This window comes from Balaenoptera borealis (assembly GCF_965194805.1).
Source record: "Balaenoptera borealis genome assembly, chromosome: 13".
Classification (NCBI taxonomy): domain Eukaryota; kingdom Metazoa; phylum Chordata; class Mammalia; order Artiodactyla; family Balaenopteridae; genus Balaenoptera; species Balaenoptera borealis.
Genome location: NC_138870.1, coordinates 57,583,444 through 57,606,112, shown reverse-complemented (window position 1 = coordinate 57,606,112; position 22,669 = coordinate 57,583,444). Strand labels below are relative to the sequence as shown.

Below are 22,669 nucleotides of genomic sequence, written 5' to 3'. Positions count from 1 at the left end.
GTCCTGGTGAAGAAGTTGGTGATTACTGGGTAAAGTTTGGTGCCACTGCTTTGACATGTACAAAGGTGCTGACAGTTTGACCCAGTATTACTTTTGCACCATCAATATAAATGTCCACATAGTGAAAAAGGCAAATCATTCTTTAAACATTATTATGGAAATAGTTTTGATCTCTTGGATCCCCTGAAAATTTCCTCAGGACTTTACAGACCACACTCTAAGAAGCAAGCAGTTCCTTGTTGCTGCCTAGGACCTTGTGTTCTGTATGTGCCCTGACTTGTCCCAGCACCTGCCGCTCTCCTCTTCTGTCCTGGGCTGTCCACAGCGCAATACAACAACGTCTTTGGGAGCTCCAGACACTGAGCCTTTTAACTTACTCTGCCACTAGCCTCTGTAGCAGTTCTGGGAAGGGTGGTGGTGTAAGACTTTTTTCTCCCTTTCCTTCCAACACTAAGAATTTACTAATGAAAATACTGACAAAACCCTTAAAAACCTCCAAATTGTTGAAAAAAACCATCTAGAAAAAGAACTGACCAGAAATGTATACACTTCTCCTTGTGGTTTTGAAAGCATCTGTCCCTTAAAGAGGCTGTATTGATTACCCTGAACATTTTTCCTACATGCTTTATTTTCATTGGATTGAAACTGAAGAGTTTGGAAAAAAAAAAAACGGGCTTCTACGCTGTCCATAGGAATAGTCTGAAGGATAGCCTTTCCCTAGTGCTACCACATGTAAATGGATCTGGAAGCTTTGAACTTTGAGTCTGTTAGGCTCCCATCCAAACTCCTAAAGGCTTGTTTTATATAAAAACATGACACTTGGCAACTTGTATCAGGGATCTAATCCCTTATTATGTTACTATAACTAGGTTCAAGAGTATATGTGGTAAGCAAAAATATTTACCTGTGATAGAGGATAGTTAATAGGATTAAGTACATTTGGTTATTTCTGAGTCAAATATGCTGCAATAAGCTTTTATTTAAATCTAAAAATCTCTTTTGCTATTCGAGGTTTTAGACAAGAAAATTCATATGTTTTCAAAACCATAAACTTTGGCAGATTTCTAAGATTCCAAGACTATGTGTTGGTTTTTTAAAAAAAATTCATCCGGGACTTCCCTGGTGGCTCAGTGGTTAAGAATCCGCCTGCCAATGCAGGGGACACGGGTTCGAGCCCTGATCCAGGAAGATCCCACATGCCGCGGAGCAACTAAGCCCGTGCACCACAACTACTGAGCCCGCGTGCCAAAACTACTGAAGCCCATGCGCCTAGAGCCCATGCTCTGCAATGAAGACAAGCCACCACAATGAGAAGCCCGCACACCACAACGAAGAGTAGCCCTCACTCGCTGCAAGTAGAGAAAGCCCACGTAGCAACGAAGACCCAACACTGCCAAAAATGAATGAATGAATAAATAAATAAATAAATTTAAAAAATAATAAAATAAAACAGACTAAAGAACAAAAGAAACTTTTTTAACTTCATTCATTAAAAACAATATTTATCAAGGGGCTACTCTGTGCCAAACATTGTTCTAGACATGGGGATAGAGCAGGGAATAAGAGACACAATAAGCTGCACTCATGAAGCTTATAATCTAGAAGGGGAGAAGGAAAATGACAAGTAAACAACTAAATAAGCAAGATAATTCTAGATAATGATGAGCATATCAAGGAAATAACACAGGGTGCAGGGATAATGAATCACAGGGGAGATGAAGTGGTCAGAGAGGACCTCCCTAAGGAGGGGGCATTTGAGCTGAGACCTGAATGATGAGGAGCCAACAATGGGAAGAGCCAGGTAGAAGAACATTTGAAGCAGAGGGACCATCAGGTACAGAGGCCCTAAGGTGGGAATACATTTGGTGGTTTTGAGGAATAAAGTGAAGGTGGTACAGCCTGAGTACAGTGAGTAAGAGGGGAAAGGGTACAAGATGAGGTCAGATCATGCAGAGCCCTGTAAGCCATGGGCGGGCATGTGGATATTATTATAAACAAAATAGGAAGCAATTTGAAGATTTTAAAATAGGGAGTGACTTAACGTGATATGTGTTTTCAAAAGACCACTCTGGGTGCTGTGTGGAGGATGGATTGTAGCAGGGAGAGCAGTGGGAGGCTATGATGATGGGTTGGCTGGATGGTGGAAATGGAGAGAAGATGGGTTTGAAGATACAGTTTAGAGGTAGAACCAGGAGGAGGCATCAAGGATGTACCTATATATATATTTTTTGGCTTAAGTTACCAGATGGATGGTGAAGGCAGAAATCGAGATGAGTATAACTAGGAAAGGAACAGGTCTGAAAGTCCTTCTTTAGCATGTCTTTCATTCCCTTCAATGTAACAGGAGTGCTACAACTCCAGGCATAGCATCAGCACTCTGGATGGGAGAAGGAGGAAGCTGAAAGGAGGAAGAGGGTGGTGTCTAGGTCAGGAAAGCAAAAAAATTTGCAGAAATCCTCAGTAGACCTCTACTTTTATCTCATTGACCAAAATTATGTCATGTGACCACCTCTAGCTGCAAGGGAGGCTGAGCTCTTTAGCTGGACACATTGTTTCATTAAATAAAAATGGGGTATTTTAAAAAGGAGTAAGGGGTGAATAGATATTATGAAAGCAGACAACTAGCAGTATCACCAGGAACACATTATATTTAAGGTCCTTGTTGAACATTCAAATGGGAAAGTCAAGTAAGATTGGAAATAAAAGTCTGAATTTCCAGGGAGGGCAGAGCTTATAACAGTTTGGGAGTTATTAGCGTGTAGATCATATTGAAAGCTCAGAAGGTGGATGAGATCAACTAGAGAGAGAGTAGAATTGGAAACATTATTTTGTATTTATTACTGTGACCTGCTCTAATTAATTTTACTCAAAAAATTTTAATGTATATTTTACGTGTGTCAAAAACTGTTTCAGACTCTCAGTGCACAAAGATGAAGATGTGTCTCCTACTTTCAAAGAGCTTAGAGATAGAACAGGAAGAAAACAAATCAGTTTTAATAAATGATGCACTACAACATACATGAAAAATTAATTCCTTTATATAGATTTGTAACAGTAATCTGAATTATGACAGTAGCTCTACTGCAGATTCATGTTTTAAGTGAGAATTTCAGTAATTTACCTTGAGTGATTTGAGATTCACCTGTCTGTATACGTCGATTTGCATATTTTAATTTAGAAATGCATTAAGAAAACCCTAAATTTTTTTTAATATGACCAAATGCTAACCTTATTATTCGCAAATATGCTGTTAAAATTAACATAATGCATAATGGAACCTTAAATTAACTTTGAAATTTCGATTAGGATGATCAGGGAATTATTTGTCAGATGACCCTGGTTTAGACTGGGGCTGAACAATTGTTTGTTGACTTAATTGCTACCTATAATTTCACTTGGAAATTTCATGTGTGTTTCAAACTTATCATGTCCCAAACTGAGTTCTTTATCTTACCTACCTCTTATTCTTTCCCCTGTGTCATGTTTTCCTGTATTCCTTTTGAAGCAAGGGGCAATACTATTCTTTTGGCTCAAGCCAGAACTCTAGGTATCATTCTAAACAGCCATCTCCCGCACTCCACTCTATCAGTAAAACTTACAGGTTTTACCTCCTAAATACATCTTGAATCTTTACATCTCCTCCACCCTGGATCATCATCATCTCACTCACACTCTCCAGTCATGCTCCTTTGAAATCCATCTCCTTAGCTACAGTGATTTTACTAAGCTAAAGTGTCTAATTCATTATTCTGATTAAAACCTGGAAAAACCTCAGCATTCTGTAAAAATGATGTCTTGCAGTAAAATCAATTAAAAAATATTGCACTAACCTGAGATAAAGAGGCCCTGTTATTGCAGGACTTTTCAGAGCCTTCAATATGCTGATGATGTATGCATTATGAACCACTCAGCAGGGGTAAAACTGAGGATATTTCCAGACACAAGTCACAGTAAAGCTACTATTTTGAGGAACACCTCATGAAATACCTCTATGAACACTAGTACTTTATATAACTTGGCTTAGGAAATTTGGTCTACAGAAAGAAAATTAGTCATCTCAGCGTGGTATGTAAGCCCTCCCATAACTTGGTTCTCACCTTCCTTATGAAGCTCATTTTCCACCACTCCCCACGGTGAACTTCCTGTCCAATTATAGAAAACCACATTCAGTTTCTGTACACAACATGCTCCTTGTGACTTTGCTCAAGCTCTTCCCTCTGGAACACCTTTCTCCTTCATCTGGCTAACTCTACTCATCTTTCAAGTCTCAGTTTAGGGACCTTCCTTGAATTCCAGGATGAGATAAGCGCCTGTCCTCTGAGCTCCACTTACCCCAGCAGAAAAAAGAAAAAAAAAGAAAAAGAAAACAATCTGTTTATGTGTCTTTTCCCCCAACTGGGGAAATAAAATTTGAGAGACCATGCTGTGATAATGATGATGATGATGGTGACGATAGCAGAGTTTATTGCACTCACTAGGTACCAGGCTCTGTATATGAATTATTTTATTTAATATTCACAAAACTCCCATGAGGTAGGTATTATTAGTATCCTCATTGTGCAGATAAAGAAGTTAGGGCTTAGAAAGACTGATCCTGAGGCTATATAGCTAGCAAATAATGACCTTAGGTGTGAATTAAGACAGCCAGAGGCTGTCCCTTTTGGCACTGTATCTACAATACAAGCTTGGCACCTGGTAGTAGATACTTGATAAGTGCTTTTTTTTTTTTTTTTTTTTTTTTAAATATTTATTTATTTATTTATTTATTTATGGCTGTGTTGGGTCTTCGTTTCTGTGCGAGGGCTTTCTCCAGTTGCGGCAAGCGGGGACCACTCCTCATCGCGGCGCGCGGGCCTCTCACTATCGCGGCCTCTCCCGTTGCGGAGCACAGGCTCCAGACGCGCAGGCTCAGCAATTGTGGCTCACGGGCCCAGCTGCTCCGCGGCATGCGGGATCTTCCCAGACCAGGGCTCGAACCCGTGTTCCCTGCATCAGCAGGCAGATTCTCAACCACTGCGCCACCAGGGAAGCCCAGTGCTTTTTTTTTTTAAAGATTTTTTAAAGTCTTTATTGAATTTGTCACAATATTGCTTCTGTTTTTTTATGTTTTGGTTTTTTGGCCCCGAGGCCTGTGGGATCTTAGCTCCCCAACCAGGGATCGAACCCGCACCCCCTGCGCTGGAAGGCAAAGTCTTAACCACTGGACCGCCAGGGAAGTCCCGATAAGTGCTTGTTTATCTAGACTCAGTGTGTGTGTGTTTGTCCCACACATATCTGAAAACTACCAGCGCGGAGGCTGTCAGACACAATGTAGAAAACAGAAGCATTTGCTGTTAAGTTTCATTTTTAGCAAAACTGACAGTGGAAAGGGAGGCATGGAATGAACAATAGCTCATGTACCAAATTACCATCAGCTTGCTTGCTGTCTTATCATCAGATATATGTTCCAGGGGTGGCCAACACCTGTTTTATGTCTGTGGTAGTCTTTGCAGGATAAAAAGCAAATTAGTGTTTAATGGGGACTATTAATCTTGTCACCTAATTGAGTAATTTCTAATAAACCTTTTCATTCAAAACCCAATGGGAATTTCTAGTTAGAAATGAGTGTGGGGAATATTCGATCTCAAAAATATTTTCGTACATGAAAAATATATATGTGTTTGTGAGAGATGTTGAACAGTCAATGTAATTTTGAGAGTATGAATCAAACACTTATCCTAGGCCTAGAACTTGACAGTTGCTTTGGAGAGTTATAAAATAAGTTTACGATAGTTTCTGCACTTCAGAATTTTGCTATGTGGCTTGGGAGTATCTGAAGTAACTTACAGTCTGTCTTTAAATTGGTATTTTTTTTTAATAAGGAAAAGTGCAAATATATAATTTTGTTGTACTGTGTGAGGATCAAGATTCATCACGATATGATTATAATTTGAAATATGAGTAAGAAATACGTGGGGTCATGATCATTATAAGCCTATTCTTTGCTTCTTAATTAAATTTTACAGATGATAAAAACACTGAAAACAGAGTGTTAGCTTATAGATTATAAAAAAGGATTGGTGACTCCCGTAATGTATGCTTTATAATTTTAAGAGGTGTCTATTTTGTGTTAAATCAAGTGGTCATTGTTTAGAATAAAGACCTGCATGACTTCCTATTCCAAATTAAACTATAAATGGAAATGCCTGGGCTTTTTTTCTGTTTCATATGTGGCATATCACTTTGGATAAATTATTTCTTTATGCCAGAATTCTTTCATTATGAAGGGAAAGGTTTCCTATTCCCTATTCCTTTTTTTTTTCTTTTTCTTTTTTTTGAGAATTAACCACTCATTTATTCCCTTAAACTCACTGCGAGTTATAGCCTGAGATTACTGGCATTCTCACTGTGGGCATATTCTTTCTTCATATTCAGCTCTCGCCCTTAAGTACATGTGTTTTCATGAATGTGTTAGTTTACCCAGGAAAGAGCTCTAGACACCATCAGAGTCAGTAAATCTAGTTGTCTCATTTTTCAGTCTTAGCTATTGAGGTCATGTGCTAATGCTTGTACAGGGGAAGCGTCCGGAAAATATCTGCTGTAGTGCAATTTCTTTATTCTTGTGTGAGACCATAGCATGAGACAATAGACCTGGCGAGCTCTGTGCTTGCAGGGAGGAAAGAAAGCAGTTTTGATTTTTATCTTCTTTAGTTAAATGTTATAAAACTTTAAAGCTTAAATTCGAATAATTGTTGCAGATAGGTTAAATAAAATCCATCAACTCACAGTATTTTTCCTGTTTCTATTCACTAGTGGCAACAGAAGGCTAAAAAAAAATGTTCTATAAAGTAAGATATAAAATTTGGGTTAGGCTTATAAGGTAATAGTTCCTTTTTGCCCTGCCCCTAAATTATTTTTAGCCTGGGGCCTCTGAACCCAAGGTAATCTGTGAAGCAGCTGTAACATTTTATCAGAAGTTAGTGGTCTCCGCTCTTCTTTGTCCTCCCTATCTTGTTGGCAAATGTTCCTGTGGTGACCCAATTCTGCTTCCTGTTTAAACTGTATAAACGATTCATTTAATTCAATATTTAGCTTTTAATCCTATTTGCAAATATATAGTTGAAAACGATTCCATTCATTAGCCGATGCATTTTTCCTCTGCTAACCATTTTCGGGTCATTTCATTGTTAACTTTGGCTGAGGGAAGAGAAGCAGCTCTTTGAAACTCCTCCTACTCATGATTTTATGGGTCTGATGTGTGGGCAGAAGCATGGCTTAGCTGACCCAATGCCCATTCTCAGACCTCTCCACCCTTGCCTACCTCTGCAACAGAGAATGAAGTTAAACAGTCACTGTGCTAACCTCCCCCGAAGCAACTGTGGCCTTCTGACAGAGTTCCAGCCAATGAAGCATAAGTGGAATTCCACTGAGGAGGGTTTTGGGAAGGGAAGGGTCTTTTATTTCCTGATAAAAGAAGCCAGAAGCTGCTAGCACTACTCCCCTACTCCCTCCTTTTTTTTTTTTTTTTTTCCTTTTGGTCTTAAACGTGGTTACGATGTCTGAATCTATAGCAGTCATCTTGTGACTTTGAGACAATAAAGCAATGTACTAAAAATGGTAGAGCAGAATTACAGAAAAAACCTTGGTTTTTATTATATCAAGGAGGCCCACATTATACAAAACTGCTTCCCTGTAGACATCATATAGGAAAACCAAATCCTTTCATGGCGGTTTTAAGACATACCTACAAACTCCTTGACACTCCTCCTATCAAAAGATGTAGTCTAATTCCTCTTCTCTTGAATATAGGCCAGGCTTAATGACTTGCTTCCAATAAACAGAATGCAGTAGGAGTAATAATGCATGACTCCCCAAGTCATAAAAGGTGATACAGTTTCTGTTTTGTTATCAATCCCTCTCTCTCTTATGCAGCTTGGGAGCCTTGGGTTGACATGTCAGAAGTCAGTCTACACTGAAGCTGCCATGTGGGAGAAACCACATAGTGATCGAGATGCCCGAGGAGCCCTAGCTGCCCCAGCCTCCAGGTCTGCCTTTCCATCAAGAATTGACAAACATGTGAGTGAACCAGGCTCCAAAGGATTCCAGCCCCCAGTCTTCAAGCTTCCCTGGCTGATGCCAAGGAGAGCAAACAACCCTCTCCCTGCGCCCCCTGCCCCCGCCCAAGCCCTTCCCAAATTGCAGATTCATAAGCAAAATAAATGTTAAGCCACTAAATTTGGGGCGGGATCCAGCAACTGGAACACTCTATTTTTTATATTATTGTTATTTGGATGTTCAGTTACCTACAGCCAAAAGCATCCCTACCTGAAACACTTAGCTGTAGACAAGATTAAAAGAAATCGCTAAAATGACCCTTTTAAATTACTATATGTGCTGATTATCCATTCTATTCCTCTCTTAGCCTGGCCGTGGGTGTCAAATTAACTATAGTACTGATGTCACAATTTTCCATTGAAGTTGATGCTAATTTAGTTAGATAAAGGTTTTATTTACAATAGGACTGGGCCAGTAGAAATGTAGAAAAGGAAAAATTTCAATTCAGGTTAGCATATTGCTGTTTTCTGCTCTTTTGGCATTTTGGTAACAAAAACAGTATCAATAGCTGTCTCACTGGCAGGTAAAGCTTGTCTGAGTCCCCAGCTTCATCAAAATCCCATCAGTGTTTCAGGCTGTTTTCTTAATGAAATGCTCCTAGCATTTGACAGCTTTGTTCTTTCATTGACATTTGCAGCTTTTTAAATAGATGACTATCTAATGTCATATGTAATAGGCCAGGTTCTTTGAAGCAAAATCCCATTAGTTAGTTCTCACTTTTTGGAGTGGATGGTCATTGTTAGAAATTATTTAAAAGTTTTAATATATGATTTTTTATCAAACATTTATAAATCCAGTATACAGAAACCAGTAGGATTGTTCTAGATTAATATGCATATTCTTACATGGAAGCTGCAGTATAAATTAAAAAAATCTTTTATCCCAAAATAACATAATGCTATTTCTAGTGATGGAAGTTCCTAATCAGCTTTGCAGTAGAGTTTGGGCAATTTTCTTATCCCATTGCACTGAAATTTTAAACCTAAAGGAGCAAAATGTAACTCCTGAAAGCTGGTTGCACAAAAGCCAGCTTCATTTTTGCATGTTTATTTACTCAATGAGCACATCCTTAAACTGCTGGCAAGTTCACAGCGGGGTGGAGCAGCACATGTGTCATTGTGCTGATGCTACGGGGAGGGGAGGGATGGGTGTGGAGGCTGGCTTGGGGCAGCAGAGGGGTCTTTGCAAAAAGAAGTTACATAAGTGATATCATATGCAGAAGCAGCCTCTGGGGTTTAAAAATAACTGGGCAGGGAGTGTCAGCCTTTCTTGGATCTGACTCCGACTTACTATCCTTAAGGGTCAGACCTATATTCCTGGGTGGGCTGAGAGTCCGTTTAAGTACACTCAGTTGTAATAGCAACCCTACATAATAGCTTAAGGAGCCTGGGAATGTTTTTTGTCTCAAGACAGCAAGGTGCTGCCTGCAAAAGCTGAACCAATGTCTCAATGAGAAGCCAGAACAGTTTGGACAGATGTTTCACGCTGCACATCAAATGTGGTGGTTTCTAGCATGGTTTCCTTCAATGAACGGAAACACAGAAAAATAGAGATGACTGCTTTTGCAAGGCAGCTCCAAAGCAGATTTTAAAAAGCACTAATTTCCCATCCTGTCCTTCTTCTCCATATCCATCTTTTTTAGGAAACTGAATTATTGATGTATGAGACGATGCCTTGTAGTCACACTATCTTACATTTTTATTATTGTAACTTGTGAAAAATAAGTTGCCCCTGCATATCTACCCTGGTGTCAGAGATTCCTTGGGGTCCAGTGTCATAATTTAATTGGCACTGAGCCCCCATCTAGCACCTGAGAAAATAAATATTCAGGGGACAGTCATGAAAGACCCTGGGAACAGTGGAATAGGGGTGAAATTTTTAAAAGTTCAGAAAAGCAATGTAAATACATATTAGATCTGCCACCTGCCTATGGTAACCCTGAGCCCTGAGCCCGGAGCAGCCTAGTCTGTCAAGTATCACTTGAGATCCTCATGTCATAGGGAGAGGCAGGTGTATCTGCTCTCTGGCATCGTGTGATCTGAGTCTCACTTGGTGGAGTCCTCTGGATTGGAACCATTAGCTTCAGTCCCCAAGCTCCTCCAAGGCCTTCTTCTAGCTAATGCCTTTCCTCGAGTTTCCCAGATGCCTGCAGCTTTCCCCCTACCGTTTCCCTGCTTCTTGGTGTTAGCAGATAGAGCCCATCAATTCTAATGCTGCTGCCTCTTCTTGATGTCCTATGTGCCATCAGAAACCAGAAACCAATCTCTCATTCATATAAATGATCACTTTCAGAAGCATGACCTATTCAAGCTGACTCCTTCCAGAGGCCTGAGTTCTTTCATTCACTGAAGCAGTAGTTCTCTTCAGATTCGCACTGAATGAGGCTCTTCCTGGTGGGGTAGGGAGTCTCCATATGTAACAAGCTCCTTACTTAGGCCGCTGATTCCACCTCAATATAAAGGTGCAGAGAGCTAATTTCATCCCTATAGACATCAAGTTTACAATTTCTTCTTAAGGATGAGAATGCCTTTTCACCCTCACAGTTTGGAAACCTCAGGAAAAGTCCGTCAATTTCAACAACTGGGACACACCCGACCCTTCAACTTGCAGCAGTCTCGAAACAACTGCACTTGTGCTCCTTGGGGAAACTTGAGGCTGAGAACTCCACTTGACCTTTCATCTTTGGCCTTGGCCAGCCTTCCCATGCGCCCTTGTGGAGCTCACTCCCCACACTGGCTGTGTTCTGGACTCTGGTCTTCTCGTTGCTCTGTGCTTCCTCTTCCTAACCACCACTGTCTTACCACACCATATGCTCAGCACGATTCCCTCTCCCTCTGGACTTCTACTTCATGGTGAATCCCCTTCCAGCAGTTCCTGCAACCCCCTGGCCTCAGCTGAACTCTGGCTCTCCCTAGGAATACTGTTTCCTCCTTGGTCTTCCCGAGTGACGGCTGCCCTTTTTCCTACTCCCATTATGAGCTGGTGGCAGTGAATGTGGGATAGAGTTGGGAAGGACTGGCAAACTTTTGTCTGTAAAGGACCAGCAAATATCTTTGCGGGCCATACAGTCTGTTATAACTACTCAAGTCTGCCAGTCATTGTAGTGCAAAAGCAACCATAGGCAGAAAGTAACAAAAAATGTGTTTCAATTAAACTTTATTTATGGACATTGAAATGTGAATTTCATATGATTTTCACATACCATACAGTAGTATTCTTATTTTGAAAAAACTTTCAACCATTTAAAAATGTAAAAACCATTCTTAGTTCATGGGCTGTACAAAAACGGGATGGGCTGGGTTTGGCCCATGGGCTGTTGTTCGTGGACTCCTGATCTAAACCAGTGCTTCTCAACCTTTAGTGTACATACACATCACTAGGGATTTCGTTAAAATGCAGACTTTGATTCAGTAGATCTGGGGTGGAACCCGAGATCTGCATTTCTAACGAGCCACCAGGTCGGCACACCACACTTTGAGTAGCAAGGTACTAGAGTCATATGTTGAAACATGTCCTTTATACAATAAACACATTATAGTTTAAAGAGAGAGGAAAATGCTCATACTGTAATTCCTATTAGAAAGGCTGTGTGGAAAGTCTGGTAGCTGAGAAAGCAGGCATTCGAACCAAACAGACGCCCACTTACCAGCTATGTGGATCTGGATACCCTTCTTAATCTTTCTCAGTTTCCATTTCTTCAACTGTAAAACAAGGTAATAATAATCTCTACTTCAGATGGTTGCTTTGGATTTTAACATGATAATGTACCTAGCGAGTGCTCAATAAATCTTAGCCATTATTATTTTTAAATTGAAAAAGCAAAACATGATATAGATAACAAAACAATAAGAACTTTAATTTCGAGGGCCTTGGGGGATTTCCTTGCTTTCTTTTTTGGAAAACATTTGCAAGGGTCATGCTCATTCTTTCATTCATGAAACATTTGCTGAGGGGCTCCTTCTCCTGCCAGGCAATGTGCTTTGCTGGATCTACTAAGATGAGTGAAACGTAAGCTCACATAAGTGGGGGAGATGGAAACAAAAAGCAATTTCAGCCTAGAGTAAGTGCTGTAGGCAAGTGTATGCAGAGGGCTGGGGGAAGGTAGAGGAAAGAATGTTCACTCTGCTATGAGGAGAGGTCAGAGGGATTCCACACAGGAGGTGGCTCTTCAGCTGGACTTCAAAGGATGAATACGGGTCTGCCTGATGGAGGGAAGAGGGTATACAAAAGCAATGGAGCATTCAGAGGGAGTTCAGGGAAACTGGACCCTAGGGATGTGTGGGAAAGGCCAGGGACAAGGCCCTGACCAACTAGAACAGACATAAGACTTTATGTCATAGAGGTTCGGACTGGCTGGGTATCAGCCCTGGGTAGGTCATTATCCCTTTGTGGAAAACATCCTGACTATACCATAATACATGCCAGCGGGGACTTGGAGAAAAGACAGTGTCAGAAAATCCTTGACCACTTTTGCTGGAGTCACAGAAAGACTGGGGAGCCCTCATGCTGAGCCAAGGAATCCCAGCCTCTGTGGTCTGTCCCTAAGGAATATAATAGACTGGGTGAGAATTCCCTACTACTTGGGGCCTACCATATTAGGGCCCAAAGAAAATGGCCTTTGAAAGTAGTCCCCTGGGAACCTACTTGGCTCCATAATTACCTATTAAATGTCTGTTACAGGAGGGACTTTGTGTGGTGCTGCTGGGGCTACAGTGATGAAGCCTGACATCTGTCATAGAGAGTTTAGCCTGTAGTAGAGAAAATGGGCATATAAGTCACACACCACAGGGGGAAGGGAGGTAGAACAGTCTAGTAGAACTTTATAGAAAGAAGAAAAGATTATAAGGAGTTTGTATCTGGGGTGGCAGCTCCAGGTGTGCTTCATGGTGGAAGTGGCACTTGAGTTGGCCTTTGAGATTAATGTTTCTGTCTCTGGGAGCTCCTTTCAGGATCTCTGGCTTGTTGGGGTGGGAGGGGACTGAGGTCTATTTGTATAAATAACTAACTTCAATCAGTGGCATTGGAACTGATGGTGGGTTCCTGAACTGACCTTCTAGTGCTGAGTAAGGTCCAAAAGTTGCTATCTGAAAGACTCAACCTCTACAAGGCAAAGCTTGAAGTCAAAGAAAATTTGGATTACAGCCCAGAATTAAAATTTAGAGATGGTTCTTGGCAGTATCTCTTCTGTCTTCACTTATTGATTCCCTGAAGCCTTCTGTCCTCCGTAGCAGGGCTTCTAAACTAGAAGGTCATGTGTGAGAAGTAGCAGGCCCAGCAGCAAGGCAGGTAGAAAGGAGGGTGTGTACTGCACCTGGGCTGGGACATTTGCATCCTGATGCGCAGTGTACTAAGGGGCATAATACTGATTCCAGCCTGCTCTCCTCTCTGTTAATCCCTCGTTTCTTGGTGGTATGGGATGGACTTTTCTGCCCTAATACTCTCCTAAACCATGCTTGATCTTTTCGTATTGATTTTTCTCCATCTTACCAGTCTTGAATTGAGATTTAGCCACACCTGGGCCTACCTGGTGACCCCAAAGGGCCCCAGGTGAGTTGCTTGGCCTGAGGGGGGATTTGTGCATGGGGCTTGATGTGGAGAAGAGGGCATGGAGGAGGCCACCACAGGGCTTCCCCAGACCGGCCTGTGGACTAGGTTTGTGCTCAGTGGAGAGGGGTCTGCAGGCAGAAGCCAAAGGGGCTATTTTTTTACAAAGAACTCTTTGAGACAAAGGGCCACAAGCAATGTTGCTTCCAGGACCAGGTGAGAAAATGCCACTCAGAGTGCACCCAGACATTGTTAATCATTTCCTAAGCTCGTGCTTCCAAAGTCCTGAACATGGACTCAGCTTGGGTCTTTGCATAGTGATGGGGAAAGGGACATTTTTCCTCTTCTGAAGAGTTTTTCCACCTCAACAGTTGCTGTTTGGGGATCTCTGTAAGTTGCTCCCTGGGCAGGGAAGCAAAATTCTTATGCAGGCCTACAGTGACATGCTGCTCCAAATGGTCACTTGTGTAGCAGACATCACTGATGAGGCTGGCATACAAAAACATAAAAAGCCTGTTTGTGAACACACATGAGGTTCCCTTGGATGCCTCCAAATATAAGCATGGAGAAAAGATTGCTGAGGTCCCTCCTTAGTGGTCCGGAGAGCACATTAGTAAAATGTGAGTTGTTATTGTTATTGTAACCTCATTTGTACCCAGTGGCTGGGGAGGCTTGGAGAAATGAGTTACATCTGTAAATATCCATCCATACATATGAAATTGATACTGAAAACGCTCTTACTCAACTCAGTCACAAACACCATGGCAGCATAGGTCTCTGTGAACAGGTGCCCCATTTGGCATGGATGTATTGATAAATCAGCAAACCTGCAATTATTTCTCAAAGTTTCCTAAACCATTCTTGTCAATAAGTAGCAGTAGGGCACAAGGATTTTCCCTTATCATATAGGGAACACAGTTAGCTGGATTTGTATTTGTAGGTGATCTGTCTTGCCCCCTAGAATGTATAACCAGGACTTTGTCATTTTGTTCAGCTCTGTACCCTCAGTGCCTCAAACCATGCCTGGCACATCATAGGTGCCCAATACTCGTGAATGAACAAATGAATGAACACTTGGGTTTTATGTATGAGATGAAAGCCATCTCTTTCTTTTCTCAGTTGCTATTACTTCTGCCCAAAATACCTTGAGTCCAGGGACTAGGGAATATTTCACCCTCTCAGTAGAGACACAAACCCAGGGCATTGTGGGTCAGCATGTGGGTGTGGATTCTTGTACAGACACAGGCCCTGGCCTTAGCAGATAGTCCCAAAGGCTCGGAGGGATTTTCAGGCAGAATACCATAAACTTCATCTTCCTTAAAATATCTTATTTTTCTCATTATGAACATAACACATGCTCGTTAAAGATTGAAAATGGCAGAAAAATATTATACAAAGGTGGAAAAATTATCCATAATCCTTTTATCTCAATACAAAAGCATCCTTCTCTTTCTCCTAGATTATGGAAACAGCCTTTTTTTTTTGTGGTGAGCAGGGGCTACTCTTTGTTGCGGTGCATGGGCTTCATTGCAGTGGCTTCTCTTGTTGCAGAGTATGGGATCTAGGCGCGCGAGCTTCAGTAGTTGTGGCACGTGGGCTCAGTAGTTGTGGCTCGCAGGCTTTGGGGCGCAGGCTCAGTAGTTGTGGTGCACGGGCTTAGTTGCTCCGCGGCATGTGGGATCTTCCCAGACCAGGGCTCGAACCCGTGTCCCCTGCATTGGCAGGTGGATTCTTAACCACTGCGCCACCAGGGAAGTCCCTAGAAACAGCTTTTAAAGCTGCCCCCTTCCCTCCAGCCTTCCCTCCAATCTAGTTACAGTGCCAGGGAGAGATCGTTCTAAAACACAGACCTTAAAACACTTCAAAGGCTTCCTGTTGCCCTCAGTGTCCAAACTACTCAACAGCATTGGCTCTGCTTGTCTCTTCAGCTTCCTATCCTCTGAGCCCTATCATGTTACACTTGTGCCAAATGGAATTTCCTTCAGTTCTTTAAACAAGCTGCATCTTCTCCTGCTGCCTCTGGTCTTTTTCACAAGCTGTTCGCTCTGCTTGGAATTCTCTCCACCTTTCTTGGTCCTTTTCCTCTGTTTCCTTACCTGTGTTTATCTTTCTCATCTTTTCTCTCTCCGGTTCAGAATTTAGATACCAGTTTCCCCTAAAACACCTTCCCTGACTGTCCTCCCCGCTTTCCCTATCAAATCTGAGTTTGGAGGTCCTCCTGGGTACTTCAAAAACCCACAGAATTTCTCCCATCATGTGGCTCATCGTACAGTATTTTAGCCCTTCTCTGTGAGGGAATCTCTATCCTCACTGCACAGCCCAGCACCTAGTTCATGTCATACAGCTCCAGAGATATTTGTTGAAGTGAATTTAAATTGAACCATTGTTTACACTCTTAGAAACATTTCCCCTTAAACCTTTGCTTTAATTATATTGTGTTTCCTTTTACCATAACCATGTAAATTTTATGTTAGAGGACATATAAAGATTTTAATCTTACTTTTTTTAACTTAACATTTTATGAAGTATTTTAAATTTTACTCAGGCTTTATAAACTTCATTTTTAATGACTGCATACTATTCCATCAGGTGCATGTACTCTGATTAATTTATCTTCTATTGTTGGACATTCGAGATTGTTTTGCCTGCTACAATTTGTTAATAATTTTGCTATAAGTAGCTTTGCTTATTTTGGGGCATAAAGCCTTTTCATATTTTAAATTATTTCCTTAAAACATCCAATGTAAAATGTTAAGGTCATTAGGCATTTAAAGTTCTTAATACATGTTGCTTAACTGCCTTGGCAAAGTGTTATTTTTCAATTCCTATTGCGACCAGCAATTTATGTGAGTATTCATTTCATTCACACTCACCAAAGTCACTTCATTTTCAACCATTAAAAACTTTCAAAGAACATGTACCTCCCAAAGGCAGTGCCAAGGACACAGGGACGACATTTGTCCCTCTCCTCACTCTCTTCTGGGGGCAGTGTCTCAGTTCCATCTTCAGAGTGCAGACTTGCCCAGTTCTCACCCCACTAGGCTGTATAATCATTCTGAGCACCTGCTTCCTCCTCTTAGGAGAGTGAGAGAGCTTTAAGTTTGCTGTTTATTCTATTTCAAAACCTTTTAGATGGACCCAGGGCAACCTCTACTCTCATTACCTTCATTTCCCACCCTTCCATCAACACACACACACACACACACACACACACACACACCCCTCATTCATGAATAAGTTAAAGTCCACCTGAGGGCAATATCCACTGAGACCACCTTCCACTCACCTTGTCTTTTTCCTGGCTGTCTGATTCCTTTGCTTTTCCCTCTAGTTCCTACTCTTTACCTCCTTTCCTCCCGTCCTCCCTTTTTTCCTTCCTTCCTTTATCCAATTATTCAACAAATTTATCAAGCATCTACTACACCAACCATAAGTGCTGGGATACATAGAAAATAAGGCAGCAGTAGTTCTTGCCTTCATGGAGTTTGTATTCTAGTGGGGAAGACAGATTAAAAATAACAAGCAAACCTATACCTTAAAAGTTACACAGTGTTATGGGCATTATAAAGGAAACAGATAAAGGCTGAGACAGAGAATATTGGAAAAGATCTTTAGATAGAATAATACCTCCCTCCCTTCCCCCTCCTTCCTCCTTAACCCCTAACTGTGCTTTCTTTACTCCATTTCCTGGTTTATTTGTTTACTATCTGTTTCCCCCAACTCGAATGTAAGCTCTAGGAGGGCAGGGGCTTTGCAGTTCACTGCTGAGCCTGCCCCACTGCAGGTTCTCAGTAAGTATTTGCTGGACGACTTCTTAGTATATGTGAAACTGGGGCCTGAGGATGAGAAAGAGCCACTGGTGAAGGCAGGTGGTGTCAGAGGTCCAGGTGGAGAAAACAGCAGGTGCAGAGGCTCTAAGGCAGGGAAAAGGGACGGAGAGCAGCCTAGAGTGGCTGAGTCAGGGTGAGCAAGGGGGCTAGCGACACCAAATGATGACATTTAGCTGGCAGGCAGGGTCCCTAACATGCCAGGCCTTGTAGGCTCTGGTCAGGGGGTTTGGATTTCATTCCAAGGGCAATGGGAAGCCACTAAATGCCTGGCTTTGCCACGACACTGGGATATGCCTCTCTGCTTTAGCAGAGTATAGCTAAGATATTTGTGTGTGGTGGGGAGGTTTGAGATAGGGGTAATTCACATGGTGAGTTCTTGTACAGATTTGTCCTCACCCTGTGACCCATATTCTCTCTGTTGGGTGTGGAGGACCAGACTCCTTCCAAGCCTATTGTTTTGGGACCCAAAAATTACCAGGCAACAAACATAAAACTATACTCCCCTCTAACATATGTCCTTATGTTTTGATATCCAGCCTCTGGTGGTTGACCCAGAGGGTAAACCTCACTCCTGAAGTGGGGTCCAGAGCTGCCATTTTTAAGATGACAGTAGATCTGATACAGATTTGGTGACCTGGGGGAACATCTTTTATATTTTGTGATCTTAACATGAACGTGGAATCATGGCTTTCCCTTGAACTCTGCCCTTTGGTCTGATGGAGTGGAATTTTGCCCAGCTTGGTTCATTTATACCAGACCTGTTTGGGCTCTAGTTGAGTCTTGCTGTGAGAAGTCAGGCCCTGCAAGAGCAGTAGAGGCCGCCCACAAGGGAGAGCTTGCGAGCTGTGCCGATGAAAAGGCCCACTGCGTCCCAGCGCTTGTCATCTGGTGGCCTTCTTTGGGGGGTACCTTCCGTCTGGCCTCTGACTCCTGCGGCTTTGGTGCTCTCCCTTCAGCAATCCCCACAACTGACCACAGCTTTTGGCTTGTTCCACTGGCAGCTCTTCCTGTCACTGACTGTTTGCACTGGTTGTTTCAGTCAGTGCAAACAACCTCCTTCTCACCCACCTACTTGCTTGGATCTTGTTTGCCTTGCCCTTCCCACTAGGGAAGGCCCGCCATTCCGAGGCAGCATTTGTCAGCTCCCCTCAGGGAAGCCATGTTGTCAGCTATCTCTGAAAGACCTATTTCCCTTTGCTCAAACTTGGGAATCCATGGGATCGACAGAGCTGGAAAGGGTGTGAGTAGCATTAAACAGAAGGTGCCGGTGGACATTGGGCAGCTGGCAGACTCAGGAGACTATAACATAAGGCACATTAGAGATGCCATTTCCCCTCTTCCTGGAGCAGCCATGGAGATGGAGGGGATCCTTTTTTTCTTTTGATTGTGAGCAAAGGGCCCTGTGTAAATCTGATTATTGTAATTGAATTAAATTTGCAGCACATATTTAATAGAATACCTAGTTGTTACTGGGTTGCATGGCACTTAGGCACACTCTGTAAACAATTTACTGCTGTATTATTTCTTTTATTTGGCTAAACCGTGTTTTGTTTTTCTCATCTCACTTTATTTCTCTAGCATCTACAATTGGCATTGATGGTATTCCACCATGGTGCTATATTAATTTCACATGAGCACATCACACTTTATAGCCATTATTATCCTGCAGAGGAAATTAGACACATAGTCCATACACATAATTAACAAGTGAAAGGGGCCAGTACTGTGCTCCGATCCTGGTGTTCTGACTTCAGCCCACATTCTTTCAACAATACTGCGAGCTGTTGCATAATCACTCTCACCCAGCACACCTGAAGGTCTTAGGACTTCATCAGCCAGCAGCAGGGGCAGTGGCTTGGGCAGGATAAGGACATTCTTGCCCTTAACTGAAACAGAGCTTTGGATTCCAGGAGCCGGTGGTGTTAGGGTAGGAGGGTGGGAGGGGTGAAGTAAGGTTTAAAGGAGTTGGGGCTGACAATACAACCCCAGTGCTCTATATTTTCCCTACCCCCACTCCGTCCCTGCACCTAAAAAATGCAGAATTCCCTGGCCAGAGAATGCCCCCCCCTTACTTGCATATTGCTCAAAGAGATACAACATTTTATTCCAAACTAGAGTAAAAAGGCAGAGAGGTGGGAAAAGAATATAAAGCATCGGCCTCTGGATATGTGATTACAGGAGACTGCAGGGGGATGCCTTAGGAAGGTGGGGGGCAGGTGGAGCAGTTAATGGGAGGTGTGTCGGCGGGAGTTTGAAGAGAAGATGAACTTCCCCACTCACCAATGTTGTGATGTGGTCCTGAACGTTGCAGAAAGATTAATCTCCTTGATAGTCTTTGCTATTTTAGAGTGCCACGCCTATTCCTATGGGAATAGGAGTTTTCTCCACTTACTTCCTACCATGGAACCTCCATTAAGTGGCTTGCCAAGGACAGGGGTCACACTATCTCCAACGGCAATCAGAATTGCTTAGTGGCCAATGGAATAAGCTGCTTACTTCCGACAGATGGAACAGCAGCAGGAGTTTGTACTCTACTTCGTGGCGGTCATGTGAACGCTTTATTTTTCTTGGTCATTGAACCTGTATATGACAGCAGAGAAGGTGACAAGGAAGTGTGAAAAGATACTAAAGCCAGCTAAGCAATCTGTCCTTTGCAGGCTTGGGAGCCCCGAATAAAAACTACTTCAGAGTAGGTCAAATGGGTAGCTGGCCAGCACACCAGTTGGGTTGCTATGGTAACCAACAAACTGTTTGGCTTTCAAACGCCCTGCCCCTGAAGAGGATGATGGCTTTTGTTTTGATATTTGTGGACCACACTTCATCTGTTTCTCCATTATTTATTTCCGAAGTTGTTAAGTAACGAATTACTCATTACCTGCAGTCCATTTTTGCTCGGGTTTGATGCTACCCTGGCCCCCACCTCCCTCTCTGCTGTGGTCAGTGTCTGGTGTGCGGTTCTGACCTCTCTCATAGGCTGCAGAGGTTTATGGGAACCACGGACAAGCATGAGGAGACCAGAGCTCTGCTGTGTGACTTTAACCACTGGGGCCATAAAAATATCTACCCTACCCACTTTATGGGGTGTTTTGAAAATATATAAAGCTTTAGATGTAAAGATAATTTGAAACTGTTTAGTGCATTATATTCACTTAAATGGAGCATAAAAATTTAATGTCTCAATCTTCACATAGAATGCTTATTATAGATGACTAATATGTTTCCTCTTAAGTGTCAGTCCTAACTGAATGGTAGTGGCTGCCTCTGTGTTGAGAAGGATTTCAAGACTGCCCCTAAGCTCAGCTGGCAAGAGTGCCAATCATTTAGTGATGTCTGCTATGCGTGCAGGAGGGACAAGTGGCATCACAAGTGCTGTGTATTAGCTACCTTGATTTAGGACATTCCTCCATTGCTCCTTGTGCTGTATTTGGAAGCTGAGCATTCGTTACCGTCCTATAGCTTGTTTGGTGCTAGTCTGCCAGAACTGATTCATGGGAGATAAATACTAATATTTCAGGCTGAACTCTGTAATGATTTTGGCTTTTCAAAACAACATTTTGATTTCTTGCTGGTAAAAGTGAAATGTGTTTATCATTGGAAATTTGACAAATAACAGAGTAGCAGAGAAAATAACAGTCCATAATCTCATCATTCCTGGGTAACTTTTAATATTTTGGTTATGGATTTCTTGCCTTTGATCTGATTTATTATTTTTAAATGATCATTGGTTGCTGTATGGAGAACGGATTGTAGGCAGGCAGTGTGGATGCAGAGAGACCAATTGGGAGGCTCTTACAAAAGTCTAGGGAAGAGATGCTGGTGTCCTGGGCTGAGAGCTGAGTGTGGAGATGGTGAAAGGTTACTGGATTGAGCATATATTTTGAACATAGGCGCAAGGGGACTTGCTGATGGATTGGATGTAAGGAAGGAAGGCAGGAAAAGGACGACGTTCAGATTTCTAGTCCCATTTCTGGTGAAATGATGATCCAGTTACAGAGGTGGAAAACAATGGGAGAGAAGTGTGTGTGTGGTAGTGGAAATCAAGAGTTTAATTTTGGATATGAAAAGCCTGAATGGAAATTTCACACCCCAATGAAGATTTTGAGTAGGCAGTGGGATATATGGTGAGAGCTCCGGGCAAGAGGATGGGACTGGGCATTTTAACCTGAGGATCACCAGCATAGAGAGGATGAAAAAGAGAAGACTGGTCTAGGGAAGTTAAATGCAGATGGAGAGAAGACTGAGCACCGAGACCTAAGGCCCTCCAAAACGTATCTGCTGGAAAGAGGAGGAGGATGCAGCATAAGAGACCAGCCAGTGACTAGTAAGAAGTCTAGGAGAGGGGGCAGTGGTTGGTACCAAGGATAGAGGGTAGTTCAAGAGAATGAAAGTGCTCCCTCTCTCTCTGCACACATAACACTTACATACATATATTACATGTATGTACACATGCATATTTTTCACCGACTATGTATATTTTTACATAAATATAGGGCTTTTTTCATTTATCATGAGCATTCCCTCATGCCCTTAAAAAACCTTCTAAAATATTATTTAAAGTATTCCATCCCCACGGATGTAACCTTCAAAGAAACATCCTTGTATGTTCACCTTGCGTTCCTTTAGATTCAATTCCCTGAAGTGGAATTACTAGTGGATATAAACATCTTTAAGGCTTTTGATCCATGCTGTCAAATTACCTTTCAGAAAGGTTGTACCAAGGCTGTATACTCCAACCGCAGTTAACTGAAACCAAGTATTTGGCAACAACTGTTACCATCAGAAAAAAAAGAAAAAATATATAATGCGATCTAATTTTTTTTCCCATTTGCGTGACTTGATTAATGGAGGTTGAGCATGCTTCAATGTAAGGCTTCTTGTGTGCAGTCTGAGTGGTGAGCAACTTGATCCCTGTACCCAAACCTTAAGTATGAAAAAAATGAATGTAAACCTCACCCAAGTCAGCCATTCAGGGCAAGAGGGTTGGGGAGGATGGGCAAAGGTGGTTCCGGAATAGTTTCTCTGGTGAGGGGTGAGTAGATCTTGGTCAGCAGTACGGGAGATTGTGTGGTTCCCACAGCTCGCAAGGCTTCCTTCCCTCCCAGCCTGACTTCCTGTGGCCCAGGCTGGGAAAGGGCGTGGTCACTGACAGGCAGAAGTAACTCATAAGCCCGGCAGTGACAGCCCAGATGTGATAGGTGGTG

At 42.3% G+C, this 22,669-nt stretch overlaps 1 long non-coding RNA gene across 1 annotated transcript in view; it reads right to left on the bottom strand.

Moving 5' to 3' along the window:
• LOC309610288 overlaps positions 1-22,669 on the bottom strand; it is a 110,564-nt gene that overhangs the window by 61,597 nt on the left and 26,298 nt on the right. Inside the window, exon 3 of the long non-coding RNA XR_014233816.1 lies at positions 11,741-11,795. This is a non-coding gene — a long non-coding RNA (uncharacterized lncRNA). The remainder of the gene's footprint in view (positions 1-11,740; positions 11,796-22,669) is intronic.